This window comes from Fringilla coelebs, assembly GCF_963513975.1.
Source record: "Fringilla coelebs genome assembly, chromosome: Z".
Classification (NCBI taxonomy): Eukaryota; Metazoa; Chordata; class Aves; order Passeriformes; family Fringillidae; genus Fringilla; species Fringilla coelebs.
In genome coordinates, this window is record NC_140031.1 from 49,416,597 (window position 1) to 49,432,350 (window position 15,754).

Sequence of the window (15,754 nt, forward strand, 5' to 3'; positions counted from 1 at the left end):
ATATACTAATTTCCCTATAGGCTTTGTTTTATAAAATGTTTAATTCATTATGATATTTATCTTATTTCATCATAGTGTTTGATAGTTTGGCTTTGAAATTAACATGTAGGCAGGTAAAGCATGGCTAGTCTGACAGTGTATTAGATGGTAATGCTTGATATAACCGTTTGATTTTGTGGGAGTAGCTTGGAAATTAGGTCAGTTCTTACTACTGCAACATGCTTGAGCAGTAGTGTAGCGTATGACATTGCACTTAGCAGACATATGTTGTATGTATAATTGTTGTACATAGGATTCACAAGTGACCATGCTGTGTATCCTAGCAGGTAGTTTTCACATCCTCACAGGAAGGAGCTATGGTTGAAAAATATTTCTATTTCCAAACCAGATGTATGGCTGCTGGGGGGGTAAATTGTGAGCATCTCCAAAGAACAAAAGAAAGATAAAACTTAGATTTCTAAAAAATCAAAACATAACTAATATAGAAGAAATCGGAAAGTGGTGTTGATTGTTTTGTAAAGGCTTTCCCCCCCAGCCCCAGAAGCACTCACGAGAATATGCAAACTCCACAAGACGTGTGTTTTTAGAACAACATAATTTTGGCAAGGTGTGAGGACTCATTCTTAATACCAGTGGATCAGGGGCTGAGGGGGCGTAGTCTGCAGTATTTCTTCTTTGGCAGATGAATGTTGCCCCATGTGTATGGTTTCTCTTCATTGCTTATTAAGGATGAATGCTGTGATTCATTATTAAAAGAGCTGACTAAAAAGGATTTTCTGAAGCTACAGCTATAACCTGTTAGGGAAAGATAGTGACTGGACCCTGCAGAGTTAAAAAGAGCAGGGAAAATAACCAGAGATAAGCAAGCTCTGCCCAGAGGGTGTGTGAGGTGTGGGAAAGACCACAGCAAAGAAGGTGGAACTCTGGCTCCTCTCTCAGCTCATGAGCAGTTCTTGTTGACTGGAGAGGGAAATGCATGCATCAGCACCTTCAAGGCTCCCCCAAAAAAAAGCTTTAATTTTTGTTCCTTCTCTTTGTCTTTTATTATTTAATGCCTTTAAAGCAAATGACTGACATAAGAACAGGGGCCCATTGTCTGAATTCCATCAGCCAACCTGAGGAAATTCTCCTGCCATCAAGGAAAGAGTGTAATAACAGCAGCATTAAATTACCAGAGGAGTAGTATAAATATTTTACTGCATACAAAATATTCTTTCCTTTTTTTGTGTTTTTCTTCCCAAAATAAAGGAGAAGCATTTCTTTTTCTTTTTCTAAATGAAAGGTGCTCCTAAATCTAAAAATATAGGAAAATCAAGTGCAATATTGTAAGCTCAATTTTTTTTAATTGCTCAGTTTTCAATTGGTTTAAGTGGTCTTAAGGGCTAATGCAAAATTGTTTCTAAGACATTCGCTAGACCCTTTCCTATATATACAACTTTTCTCTGCAGACAATGCTCTCAATAACAAAATAAACTTTGCAAAGCCTCATATGTTATGGCACATTTTTATTATGATATGCCTTGTCCATCAATGTACACTGTGAATTTAGTTACAGTAAGAAAATGTAAAACAATATTTTGTCTTTTTAATTTCTTTACTTATTTTAGTCTACCAGAACAAAACTAAATGACCATTAAGTTCCAAAATAGGCTTTTTCCTAAACTTGTAAGGATGAGAGATAGCAGAGATTTCCTCTTTTACACACACAAAAATTCACTGTGACATTACCTGGACCTTCCTAATAAAGGGAATGAACTTTTCAATTAATTCCATGGTTTTCAATTAAAAGTTGAAAGTTCTCATCCGGTGGATACAATTTTAAATGTAGCATCGCTGCTTTCATAGTGATGGATCTAAATAAAGGCTGAAATCTAGAACTTCATGGAGGCAAGGCTTTTTGTGTTGTCTTGCAATTACTGTTTTGTAAATAGGTACTGAAAGGAGTTATTCAGCAGGTAGGTTAAGCTCCTGTTCCAGCCTGTTGAAATGGATGACCAGCGCTCAGTTGCATCAACTGGTGTTGGATGGAGCTCTGGCCGCAGTGGTCTCATCTAATCTAGATAAACTAGATCTGCAGATGCATCTAGTTTTGTTCCCTTTGCTTTTTTTCCAGGCATGCATTCTGCTCTAACCCACTTCACTAATACCCTCATGTTTAGGTGTAGATGTGTAATCCTGCTCTCTCAGTTTTTAATTTTCTGCCAGGCGCAGGCATTCTAGGATCTGTTCCTCCAATACAGGACGAGGAGCTGCATTGGAAGTACAGATTGAAACAATTTATTGGAGAGGTTTTTCACCGCTTGTGTCATCGGCTCATCCTTCACCGCTCCCGTTTTTTCCCTCTAATGAGTTACTTCCTGTAGCACATTCCATGCTGGTATTTTTTTGTAGTTGTTTCAGTATGCTTAAAACACTCTAAGACGCTGCCTAATGCCTTCCTGTCTGAAGCAAGGGCTAAGAAGTGCATTGAGCACATATGCAGAGAGGGTGGCTTTGTGCAGAACTGCCATTCTCCTGAGATAATCAGGTTAGTTTTAAAAAACCCAGACATTTTAGAACAATGTTCTGGGTTCTTAAAAAAATGGATGAATGAATGAATGTCATCATGCTAAAGACTTCACTCAGACAGCACTGTGCCCTAGGAGAGGCTGCAGATGCTGTACTTCTGCTTGAAACAGATATAATACCTGCCATGCGATCAAGAAATGGGCAATATGCTCAAGAAAAATAAATAAATAAATAAGCTGAGAGTAGAAGAGGTCTGAATAGAAAAAGGTCAGCAATGTGCAATAAGTTTTAACACCACAGATTTAAAGATGTGCAAGTGTAGAAATACTGTATGAAATATTTGAAAAGTAACTGATTACCCACCTTTTTTTTCTTAATAAGAAAAGTAAATTTTTTCATAATTATTATAGCTTGCATGTCAATAACTAAGCTTGTAAGGCAGGAACTTTGGAAGGACCAGAGGAAAGGAAACAGAGTCAATCAGAAGAAGCACTGGGCAAAATGCTTCGGCCATTCCCCAATATACAGTTTGGCAAAAATGCCACCTTAGCTCTACCAAAAAAATAAGAGCATTTACCTGACCTAGGTAGTAGTCTATACTAGCTCCTGAACTGGTGGAAGATTAAAGAGATCAGACACTAAATTGCTCACCAAATGAAAAACTAGATCTTCTTTTTATTAATTATTTTTATTTAGTTACCCTACCAAGAATGCACATGGTAATCCAAGAGAAAATTAAAACCAAGAAAAATTAGCTCATTGGAATGAGACATAGTGTCTTTTGAATGTGACTGTACATAGATAAGAAATTTTGACTGAGCAGATATATGTGAATAAAAAGAGTAAACAATACTTCTCCTGCTACAGCTAGTTTGGTTATGTCCATAAAGAAAGTGTCTGCAGGAATAAAGCCTGGGAAATAGCAGGCAGGCTTTATTAAGGTACATGGTGAAATACCACACTGTTCAATGGCTTACATCAGCTAAAATTGCACTGCTATTTGATTACCAGATTTATTTCAGGATAATTTAAAAAAAATCTGATTTGACAAATTGGGTGAAGAATCTTGCTTCTCCAAAGTGGTAGAGGAATGAAGTGTGTTCTTTAATAAACAGTAAATGTTTATATTTCTGAAACCCCTACTGTGAGAAATAGTAATTGCAAGAGAGAAGAAAGTTGCATCTTTTGGAGGTAATTTTATTTCTCTAATGGATTTAGAAAATTTTAAAAAAAGGTTATTGGACTGATAGGACAGTCCTGTATTACAGGAGAGATACTTTTGATAAAGCATTTAAAAAAAATTGTTGAAAAGTGGATTTGTGTACCATAATCATGAAAGGGTCTTCAAAAAGATAATCATAAGTTTTTTTATGTTACTTTACTAACTATCAATAAGAAAATGAGCAAAAATTTAAACACAAAGGCAGTCAAAATGCTAAGATTTTTTTTCTCTTTTCTACTCTTTTGATGTCCAGTTTGCACTAAGGTCTTCTAGCTTACGCTTAATAAATAAGAATTCTGATTATTACCTTAGTTAATTTACAATATCTACCCTTCAAATTGCAAAAAAAAGGCTAGGACAGGTTTATTAAGTCTTGATTGAAAAATTGAGATTATTGAAACAGATCCTAATGTATACAGTTATAAATATATGAGGTGATATACCACGTGTTTTTGAAAGTAGTATGTGTAATACTAACAGTAAAATTAGGGTAGTAGTTTACCTGTTTCTACACTCAGCTTACTGAGTTACATTGTGATAATGAATGAGCCAACGCTATGCATCCTTCAGGAGGATGTGGTGCATTTGGGGAAGCCCTTGAAATCAGACTGACACACAGGCATGGAGAAAGTATCGGTCAGTGTGACAATCTTTTTTTAAATTCACTAATAGAAAAACTAGTCTCACCTCTGTATATGGTGTGAAATACAGATGAGTTTTATACATGTGCATAAGTTTTGTTTAGGAAGAAATTATTTGATAAACTTCTGTTTTTCTGTCAGAAAGAACATAGTTATACATATCACCTCTGTAATACATGTTGCATGTTTCTGATTCTGATTCACAGGTTTTCTGGGGTGTATTATTTGTCCCTGGAAGCACAAAAGCCATGTTTCCAGCAAAAAGAAAGCTTCAGCGTTCCATTCTGTGCTCTGCTCCTTATGCCATCAGTTCCACCATTTAAGGATGGCAGGAAAGAGACCTGGGGCTAAGGCATTGCTACATCTTTGCAGTCTCCCACTTTAATGTAAAAAATTCATTTTACACCCCAAATCAGGGGAGCAATGGTTGTTGCAATGTAGCTTCACAACGCCTTTGCACAGGTGTGCTCGCATTACTCTGCTCAGCTGTCAGCTGTGCCTCTAGTACTTCACATTCTATAACTCTGTAACGGCAGAATGGTGGGGACATTTCACAGCCAAGGTTGAAGAACTGATAATATTCCTTTTGGAGGTTGCACATTTTCAAAAACTGCTTATTTCTTGAAGTCATCCTTCTCATCAGCAGTAGTTGAGCTGATCCCTTTAATGTGTTAACTGGGCACGTTCATGTGTAAGAACTTTCTGACAGACTATGCCAGTTCATTTCTTCTGAAAGGAAATGAAATGTGGAAGTTGATAATTTTTTTTCCATTTTATATAAAGTACTCTGTGGTTAATTCTTTGGTGCAGTGTACATTTTTTATGTGATGCAGGGCGAATCAGAGCTTGTTTGCTGTTTGCCTTATTGACTGAATCTTCTCCTTGAGCGTGACTTCGGTTGACGGCCACTGACTTGGAAGAGATGTAGCATTAAATTAGTTTCCACAACAAGGGATGTATTCCCAATTAAGGAAAAGTAGAATGAGGACAAAAAACAAAGAGTGTAGTGGTGGAGGTCATGTTTCCATGGAAAACTCATATGTTAGAGGTAGACATATCAGTGCCATTTTGATGGCAGAGGCTGTAGCCTACTAATGTCATGTAAAGGGAAAAAATAATTTTGATTTTCAAGTTGGAAAGAGGTCTGCAAATGCAAAGTTTCTTGTTTTAAACCAGAAAATTTTAGGGGATAAAATCAAAATATTTTTATTTCTAAGTATGTCACTACCATGTAAATGCTTTTTTTAAAAACAAACAAAAAAAAAGTGATAGAAAAGATATTATTAAATTTTCTGTCTTGATGCAGCAGCTACCGTAGAAACATACTTAGCTGTTTAAAATAATGATTCTGCAAATGGTACAGGTCTTTATCCTCCTGCACCTCAATATTATTCTCAGTGTTTTCCCTTATCCTAGCTTTCATTAGTGTCTCTACCTGAATCTTAAATACTGCTGTGAGGTTTTGGCTTCCTCTGTGTGCGTGGCCAATGGGTTACAGTGACAAAGACGTAGTATCAGAGAAGTACTCTAGGAGTTTATGTTTTTTTTCTGCACAGAGAAGGTTTTGGCTTGATCTCTGCTTCTCATGAGGTTCAGCCTTTTTAGACTTGGGTACTTAGAAAAAGTGGAAAATGGTGCAATTTCCCACTGGCCTTTATTTGATAATATGTTCATTGCTTATCAGCATAACTTGCTGATGAGAAAGCAGATGCAAAATTCCTAATTTGTGACTGTGTAAGAGATGATTTAAAGTAATTTCCAGAGAAATAAAAAAAATTAATAAAAGAACTATTTTTGATGTATATTAATAGAATAGCAGAAAAAAGAGCACTTGTTCTGTGCACAGTATTGTTTAAAAATAATTTTAAAATGCTACTAAGTGTAGAAATCATACAGTCAAGAGATTACAGGTACAATGTGTTAGAAGAATCTTGTCCTAAGAGCATAAGATTTTAATGTTGTTCTGCTATACTGTTCCTTATGTTCAGGAGGGTGCCATGTGAAAAATTCAGGGCAGAAGACCATAAAGTGAAGCTGAGTGGTTTTATTCCACCTGAATTGCTAACAAGACTATGCTACAGTGTAAAAAGGAATACCCTTGGGTCTCTCTGGAAATTTATGTCAAAGCTGGTAATAAAGCATGAAATAAAATCACTTCATCAAAAATATCTCTGAACCCCCAAATAATATAATGACATGAAAGTTTGACAAATTGCTTTTAACAGTGTCAAGGAAGTTACTGAAGAAAATATCAGGACTCTATTATGTAATTAGAACAATCACCAGCGTGACTTCTCATTTGTGAGAAGGTGATTGAGTGAAACACTTTTTTTCATTTACGTTTTTCTTCACCTGTTGCTTGCAAATGCAGACAAGAAAGGTAGAAAATTAGTAAGCCATCATAATTAAGAATTTAGGGAGGATCCATTATTTTGTTTCAGAAAGATGCCCTATTTTTAACTTACTGGAGTATTAAATTGGTGTGGCATGTTGCCACTGGGTCTGCTGTAATGAGATATCACAGCTATTTTGCAGTGCAATGGCTGTTCATCTTTGCATATAGCTTAAAAGAGAGACCAAAACAAATGAATAGATGAATTTCAGGGTAACCTGAGGACCATTCAGACTGACTTTCCTGTGATCATACGTAGCGTTTTCTTAGTGTTCTGAATAGCAGAAGGGATTTTCCAAATACATTCCTATTCAACTTTTGTGCTCAGTACTTCAAATTATTAGTTAGTGTAATAACTATTCAAATTATTAGGTAGCGTCTTATTCAGGAGATGAACAAGTTTTGTGAACAGTGTTTTTTCTGGTTGCAAATTGTGCACTCTCACACTAAACTGTGAATATCTGTACAACCCAGATATAATACTACATCTTTTCTCAGTTTTTTCTCCCTGCATTTCTGCTCACCTCTCTGCTGGCCTTTTCCCTTAACTGCATTACTCAAAGAAGTTTTCAGATATTTATCTTAGATTGTGCTCACAGAAGCAGTAGTGGTGCCAGGTTATGATGCCAAAAATGGTGACAACAAAATTGCTACATGCAATCCAGCTTGACTGAGCCAGCCAAGGAAGAGGTCAGCTCTCTCTGGCTGAAGGATGGGTAAATCAGGTATCAAGATGGCCCAAAATGCTTGTAAGACAAGCAGAGCAGTAGTTAAAGGTATCCCTTTGGGTTTGGATATGACGGCTTTAATTTTGTGCTGTCCTTGATACTGCTGGCTGCAAAGTGATACTTCTTGGAAGCCATCTACTTTTTTAAATTATTCAGTTCAAATCCAAAATTGACTTAAATAAGAATATGGTGCCAATTTTTTAGAGTTCCTACGCTTACCTTCTTCTGTGAGACCAGGATAAATTGAGATATGTGTGAAAAGAGACATGATTAATTATTCTACTCTGCCACCAGAACTGCTTGATCAGGCATGATTTCTTACAGGTGTTTTTCTAAGTTCCTAAAGCCATGACCCCCACAGGCAATCTTTTCAGTGACCCTATCTATGTTTCTGAGGCATCTGCCGGGATCTTTCTTGCTGCACTTAAAATCTGTGATTTCTTGTTTTGTCCACTATGAGCAGAGGGGACAGATGTGGCAGCTTCTCCTGCTGAAAAATTCTTGTGCAGTGTTTGGAAATTGACTAGTTTAATAGATCCATGATATATGGTTCTTTTTTTACCTTTCAATAAAGATTATTAGATTATTTATTCCACTACATCCTCCACAGAAGTAAGGCTGAGAGTCCCTTGCTGCTCATCTTTTTCTCTCTTCCTCTAGATGTCAGGTACCTTACTGAAAAGACCAGCATGGGGATGGGAGACTCCTGCTCAGCCTTCCATTCTAATCCTAGCTCTAAACTGGGAGAGGGTTAATAAGGAAAGAGAGGGTATCACAACCCTCCTTCATTTCAGGGTCCTGAAGAGACTCAACAACACTTCTGTTGAATTGCCTACAACATTTTTTCTAATTTAACTGACTTTACAAGAATGTGAGTTGACTAACATCTATGACTTCAGGGAGAGTTTTGCAAGAGTTCAGTCCCTTTCTATTTGCATAAAGCAGAAATACTCCTGTTTCTTTGTGCAGCAATAAAACCAATGCTTTCTAATGCTCATATTAGCAAAGAAATTAACTCTATGTGGGGGACAATCAGCAGCACAATACTTATTAAGACACTGAATTTCAAGCATGTGTGCTATGTTTATTATATACAAATGAAGAAATTCAATGTTTGTGTGCATTTCTCTGGAATAAAAAGGTGATTTTCAGCCTTCTAACACAATTGGAGGGGAGTAGGGGCAGAATAAAAAAATGTTTTCAGAGATATCCTAGTGGGAAATTAAATGTGATCAGCTTATTTTATCTTGATACATGCTGTTATTTAAGAATAATTTAAAGATAAAAATCTGATCTATTGAGACAAAAATATCCTGTGCAGTTCCTTATTAATGGTAACTGTGGGAGCTTTAGCTTATTCAAGTTGGGAATAGTAAATTGCTCTGAAGGGCTTTTTCCTCTTAGAATCTGATAACTGCTATTACTAACATATAAAATCTGAGAATGAGGTTATTTTCTTTTTGTTACTTTTATTTCCTAAGTAGTGCAAATTTTCTGTCTTATTTAACATTCAAAAATTCTTTACAAAGACATACCATGATAAAATGGATGTCTGTGGAGTTAGAGCAAATGATTAGAACTCCTTTTCACTCAATATTTTAGTCTGCCACAGATGTGACTACAATAGGAAGTCTTTAAGCAAGTACTGAAATGCGCAAATAGTTTGCACAAAATTACCTGGAAAATTTAGCATCTCAGCACCATGAGATATGTTAGCACAGTTAGTTTTCATTTATTTATTTCCAACTCATCTGAAATCCAGTTGGATCAATGGAGACACACCCATTTTTTGGTGGTGTGAGCCTTATTTGTCAGATAGCAGAGCTTGAAGCTTCAAGGGGGAACAGTTCAATAGTCCAGGATATGTATAAAGCAGATTGTTATTTTGGTTCATGACTGACTTTGTTGCAGGTTTTCTCTGCTACAAATGCTTGTGAGGACAACCAATGCTGCCATTTTTTCCATATCAAATCTCATGCACGCTTCTCTAAAAATAAATAAGGAGGGCAAACAGCTGAACCAAACTACTTAATATTATTAACTAAATATGAGCATCTGCAAAGAAGTGTAATATTTATTACAGTGGAATATTTATTAACTAAATTGATTAGAAGCATAACATAGAAAAAATTGCTTTTAAATTTTCTTTGAGCAAAAAAGTATATGTTCACTATCCGTGGCAATCCCAGCCCTTGGTTGCATTGATGTAATCAGAAAATGAGATTTTATCACATTAAAACTGCATTAATGGTGGGATAATGGCTCCTGGTGGAGCATAGTGGAGCACACTCCTTTAGTATCTTTGGGGGAATGCAATTTATTCAGTAGCGAGGGGATCACTTTATGTGATGTTGCTTCAAGCATTGACAACTAGATTCTTTGTGACAGTCATCCCAAGCCCAATTCTACTGTTAGCACATAGTAGTAAATGCTCTTTTCAAACACAGAGGTCATTTCATGTCAGGAAGGATTTCTCCCCAGTGGTGGTTTAAGCCTGGTTGATGTGGCTGTTAACCCTAAATCACACTTTCTTCCTCGGCCTTGGACAAAACAAGGTTAATACTGCAACACAATCTGAACTCAGATGGTATGTGTTTCTTCCCCCATAGCATTTTTACCATAGTGGTGTTGAATGCAATGGATGTGTATGAATAGTCTAGAATATATATCTGCCAATGAAAAATCCCAGTTTGGAAGCATGTACTGTGTATCATTATGAGTAAGGCTATCATTAATATCCTCAAAATTTCTTTATAGTCCCTTATTTTTGTGTGCTTGGAATTGATATCCCTTGAATGTAGACTGTTTTTGCAGTACCTGCTGAGTCAACATGCTCTGGAAGTAACAGTTCCAATTAGCAAAAACAGCCTGTTACCTTGTTTCCTAAAGCTGAAGAAATTGAAATTGATAAAATGAGGAACTGCATGGGTCTGTACAATGGGTCTGTATCAAAACTGTCCGCTAAAATTTCAGCTCTTTCTGGGTTTCCTGTTGTGTGCTTCCACGATGCAATAGGCTATGCTTCTGAATTTTTCCTTTGATACATTTCTCAGAAACTCAAATCCACTGTCATTAAAACACTTGTTTCCTGCTGTGAGGACTTTCAGCTTTTCACTGGGAGGCCACGGGGAACAAAATGTAACATATTGTTTCAGTGTAAATTAAAAAAACAAACAAAAAAACCCAAGTTTCAATAAGGGATGAGATTCTGATAGCTAATTTGTACAGCTGATATGTGTTCTGAATACTCTGTGCATACATAAATGCTAAAACACATTATGCTTAAAGCTATGATTATTAATATAGCCCACCTCTTTGGAAAACATACATATTAGCAGATCTCTGTTTGTACTACTTAGGTTTTTTCAATTCCATTCATAGAAGTAGGTTATTTAAAAATAAAAATAATTGAAGTAGGTTGACAACAGAAATATTGACAAGAATTTATAAACAAAATAAAGCAGATAAAAATAGAAAAGTTAAAATTAAAGAAATTTCTTTGCATTTCATGTACAAAATAAAATACAAATACATTTTAGAATGTTATATTACTAATATCAGTTTGTTGCAGAAAGTTTATCTAATCAAGTTAATCCTTTCACTAGCTGCTGTTTGCTGTCTTCTTCCCGATCTCATTCTGGGGAGAGCAGATTAACAATTCCTGATTTGAGCTAAAATTAGTTACTGTGCTTGGAATCATAAAATTATGGAATATCTGGAACTGGAAGGGACCTATAAAGATCCCTGGTAGGGATCTGGTAGGACCATTCACTCCAAAACTCTTGGTCCTTGCAGAACTTTTAAAACTAAATAGTATGTCTTAATCAGTTGAACTTTGACAGACGTGGTGCCCTGACTGCTTCCGTGGGGAGCATGATGACCAACTACCCTCTGGGTGAAGAACCTGCTCCTAATGTCCAATCTGTACTTTGTCTGAGGAAGCCTCAATCCCTTTCCTTGTGTCCTGTCACTGTTTCCCAGAGAGAGGAGATCAGCCGTTCTTCCTCTGCTGCCCTCTTTGAGGTAGCTGTAAGCTGTAATGGGGTCACCCCTCAGCCCCTCTTCTTCAAACTGAACAAACCAAGCAACCTGAACTGCTCTTCCTCAGTCTTGTCTTGAGGGATCTTGCCAGACCTCATGCTGTGAGGATGCTCTCATCCTCACAGTTTGTACATACAATCAAGATAATAATTTCTTAGATGCAGAATCCAGCACTTGCTCTTGTTCAATTTAATGTGATTGCCCAGCTCTCTGGTTTGTCCAGAGCTCTCTCTAAGGCCTCTCTGTCCCCAAGGGAGTTCACAGTTTCTCCTACTTCAGTATGGTAGGCAAAATGACTGAATTCACATTCAGCTGCTGCATCCAGATCATTTATAGCAACACTAAAATATTACCTGATTTCCCATTTGCTATTTTACTTTCAAGACTTGAAATAGCGGTGGAAGCAAGTTAATGGTGAAAAGCAACATTGAAGAGGAGGCAACAGCATGCTGTTTCAGCAAAGTTGCATCTTGCACTCTGTAAGGGCTGTGATGGAATCTAAAAGATTCTGTTACTCTAGGATACTGTGAAGTAATGCCATCTCTCTATTTCTGAGAACATATCTGAGTGCTGTGTCCAGTTCTGGGGTCCCCAGAGCAGGAGGCATGTGGGCTTTCTGAAGTTGAGTCTGATGGAGACCGCTAAACTTGTCAGGGAGTTTCACACAAGACATGCAAAAAAATCACTTGGTTTGTTCAACTATAGGAAAGGGAGGTAGAGGGGAAATAATATTTCTGCCTTTATATACCTAGAAGGAGGGTCCAGAGGAGATGAAGCCAGAGTTTTTTCCAGGATGTTGAGTACAAGAATAATGGAAACAAGTTGTTCTCACAAGCATGGGTAAGAACTAAAACATGTTTTGTGGACCTGAGCAACCTGATCTAACTGGAGAAATCTTGTGATTTGTGCCTTCCTGATTTGATTTTTCATTCAAACATTTTTGAGTTTTCAAAATGGAGCAAAGGCTGTTAATCTTCAAAGAAAATATCCTGGTGTCTGTTCTGTTTTAAAATGTGGACAAGGACATATTTTTCAGGACTTAAGTGGTGCAGAACAGTAGCTGTGAGGCTGTTATCATAGAAACTTCTTGAATTCAGGAGTTGTCAGAAGAATCTTCTGAAGTTACCCTCAGTGCTTGGTGGCAGCAGATACATCAAGGGGGAAAGGTGACAAACTTTGCATGTATTCTGTAGATGTGAAGCAGAGTGCTTTCTAGGTACACATTGCATTGCAGTTACCTTCTGGGGTTGGTTTTGCAGTAACGGCTTTGCAGCTGAGTGTCTCAAATTTGTTGGGATGGCTGATTGTATCACTATTGAAGAAAGTGATTTGCAGCAACCAACAGCTTTCACAAAGTTCAGACAGCTGCTGTGTCTCTGGCTCTTACACATGCTAGCCGTTGAGTTAGCAATTTTTATCAGCCTCATGCTGTGAAGCTGTTTGTTTTCTGTGACCTACTTAATTTAAATTTGAATATTTACTTGTTTTGCACAGCAATGCACAGCGAGGCTATCCATCATTTCTTGGCAGGACTTCTTTAGATTCTTTATGAGTGAGTCTAAGGCACCACTCACAGCTATCGTAGAAGAAGCATCCCTAAGGATCCTGAGGCAGGGTTTTACCTTCAGGGTCCATCTATTTCCTTCCCAGAAGGAAGCACGAGGTTCCTTACTGCCAGTTAACCACAAGGTTGGGCTGCTCAATCGTGGCAGCCAGGGTGCTAGGAAAATGGTATGCAGGATGACAAAGAGCAAAGGCTCTGGGGTCTCACGTGTTTCTGCTGCCTACCACAGAGGCAGTGGTTGATGGTGGTTGATGTGAAACACAACTAGGTAGAAGCTGAAAGGCTGCAAAGCTCTGAGAGGCAGCTCTGGCAGAGGCCTCAGGGTCTTTGTCAGGTTGTCCCCAGTCATCTCAATATCAGTGGCCTCATTCCAGCCCTAAGCTGTAATGGGAACACTACCCCACATTAGTTTACACAGTCAGCTTCAGGATCTGGATAGTGATTGGAGCAATCAGAGCTCAACGCCTTGGATAAATCCATGCATGGGAATGCAAAAGTGATCAGATTTATTTATTGTTTATTTGGAGGTGGGAGGAACAGAGCTCCAAGGGGAGCTGTGGAAGACTTTCTAGTCTCACTTGAATCATTCTGAGTGGTAAAAGAACTGCAAGCAGTCAAGGAACATGAATGGTACGTTAGTTCCCTACTATCTTTCCCATTTTCTTTAGATGGACAATTTAAACACCTTTATTTCTACATATTGTACATTTACACTTGGCTAAAGCATATTTTGTGGAATAAAACTACTTTAAAGCCTGAGCTCTATTTTCCTTAGTCTGCAATGAAAAAAAATATACAGGAGAAATATTTTCATAGCTAAATATTCCCCCTTGCAGAGTGCACTGATATGACCAAATTTTGAGGATAAACTACTAAGCAGCCATTAGACTGTTCCCTTCTCAAAAACCTGGACCGTGTTTGAAGCATTAATCAAGGTATTAATATGGAAATTAGAAGCAAAAGTGTTTCTAGTGAAATTAGGAATTAAATATTTTTCTTCACTTTCAACTTCACTGTTGCTTTTTCAAAGGAAAACATGAATGATACCTCTCTGAAAAGCTGAGGAATTATTTCTTCGGTATTGACACTGGTAATCATACCTATGAATTGCTGTTTGTAGTGCAGGCTTTAGTCACTCAGCTACAACTGAGTTGAATGTATGTCCACTATACATCTCCTTGTAGATTGTTCCTCATGGAACTTTAGAGTGATTGTGGGTACAATCTGAAGGAGGGCATACAGTGTAGGAAATCACAGGTATAGTTATCAACCCTGTCATGTAAAGATGTGTGAAATAAAATCTGTGTCTGCCAAAGGTCTGTTTATTCAGCGCAGGGAACAAAAAAATCTTCAGAAGTCTCCAACCTGCTAATAGCTCTGAACTGAGATACTGAAACTCAGACCTCCTGACCAAGATGGTTTCAAATGCTCTGGAAGAATTATCTTCCTTCTGTTTTCCCACCAATTGGTCAAAGACTGCTTTCTCTTTCTTCTTCTCTCCTTGAAAGACACACTAGTGCCTAAGTGAAAGCAAAGTATTAACTCACAGTTGCTTCTTCTGAAGGTTCTTGGAGGATCCTTTCTGAAGTACTGAAGTAGTGACATCTGCATTTTTTACCAAAGCTAGAAGATCTAGTCAGATAATCCCATTTTTGAAGCATGGAAGTTTAATCCTCTGTTAAGGTTGTGCAGCTTTATCAATCTAAACGATTTAGGAGTTATTCACCAATTACTCACCAGGCCCTGGGCATCAATGATGCTTTGAGCTCTGCTTTTTCTTCCCTTGAGCACATGGCAAAGGGTTTTGTGAAGATCTGTGTTAGTTTAATTTCTAGTGGTGGCGGGGGAAGCCACAGAGGAGGCTCTTGAGAGAAGCTCCTCAAAGCTTCTACAGTGTCTGGCAGTGCCAATCCCTGAAGGCTCTGGCGATGGACGTGTTGCTGGCCCAATTAGAGAAGTTGATAATGCCTCTGTGATGACATATTTAAGAAGAAGAAAAGCTAAAAGCATGCTCTTTTTCCAAGGGGCGTGGAGGTGTGGGGACTGGGGCTGTTCTGCACCAGGAGCAGCCATGGAGCCTGCAGCAGGAGCGGCTGGCGCCGTACGGCTGGGGCACTGTCTCAGCACGGCTCGCCGTGATCTTTGCCTGCTTGGCTGCTTTCAGTCAGCCGTGCTGCAGAAGGGCAGAGGTGGCTGCAGCAGCTCCTCCTTTTGGGTGTCCCACATGAAGAGAGGTGCTGAATGGTGCCAGCACCGCTGGGGCTGGTACCCCATGTGCTGCCAGTGGGTGTCCGACAGTGAGCGGCATACCGAACAATTCCCTGATACCGAGCCCAGAGGAGATCAACCTTCCAGCGCTGCAAAACCCTATGAGAACTTTTCAACTGACAGACCTTGAGAACAAACAAACCTACAGACAACAATTTTCTTCCAAGTCAGAGGAAAGGAAAAGGTGAGGACACATGAGGACAACAACATGGCAACACTAAGGTTGCAGTGAAAGGAGGGAGAGGGAGGCGGTGCTCCAAACATCGGAGCTGAGATTCTTCTCCAAGCTGTGGTGAGGACTATAATGCAAAAGTTTTCCAGTAATTCATGGAGTGCATGGGTGGATGCAGACATCTACTTGCAGCCCATGAGAAACCCACACTGAAGCAG

The 15,754-nt window shown here is 38.3% G+C and overlaps 1 protein-coding gene across 2 annotated transcripts in view; it reads left to right on the forward strand.

Annotated features, from left to right (window-relative positions):
• The window catches only part of TRPM3 (transient receptor potential cation channel subfamily M member 3), a gene marked incomplete at both ends in the record, with an annotated part of 376,542 nt that overhangs the window by 121,746 nt on the left and 239,042 nt on the right, over nucleotides 1-15,754 (forward strand). The gene's annotated exons all lie outside the window — the stretch shown is intronic.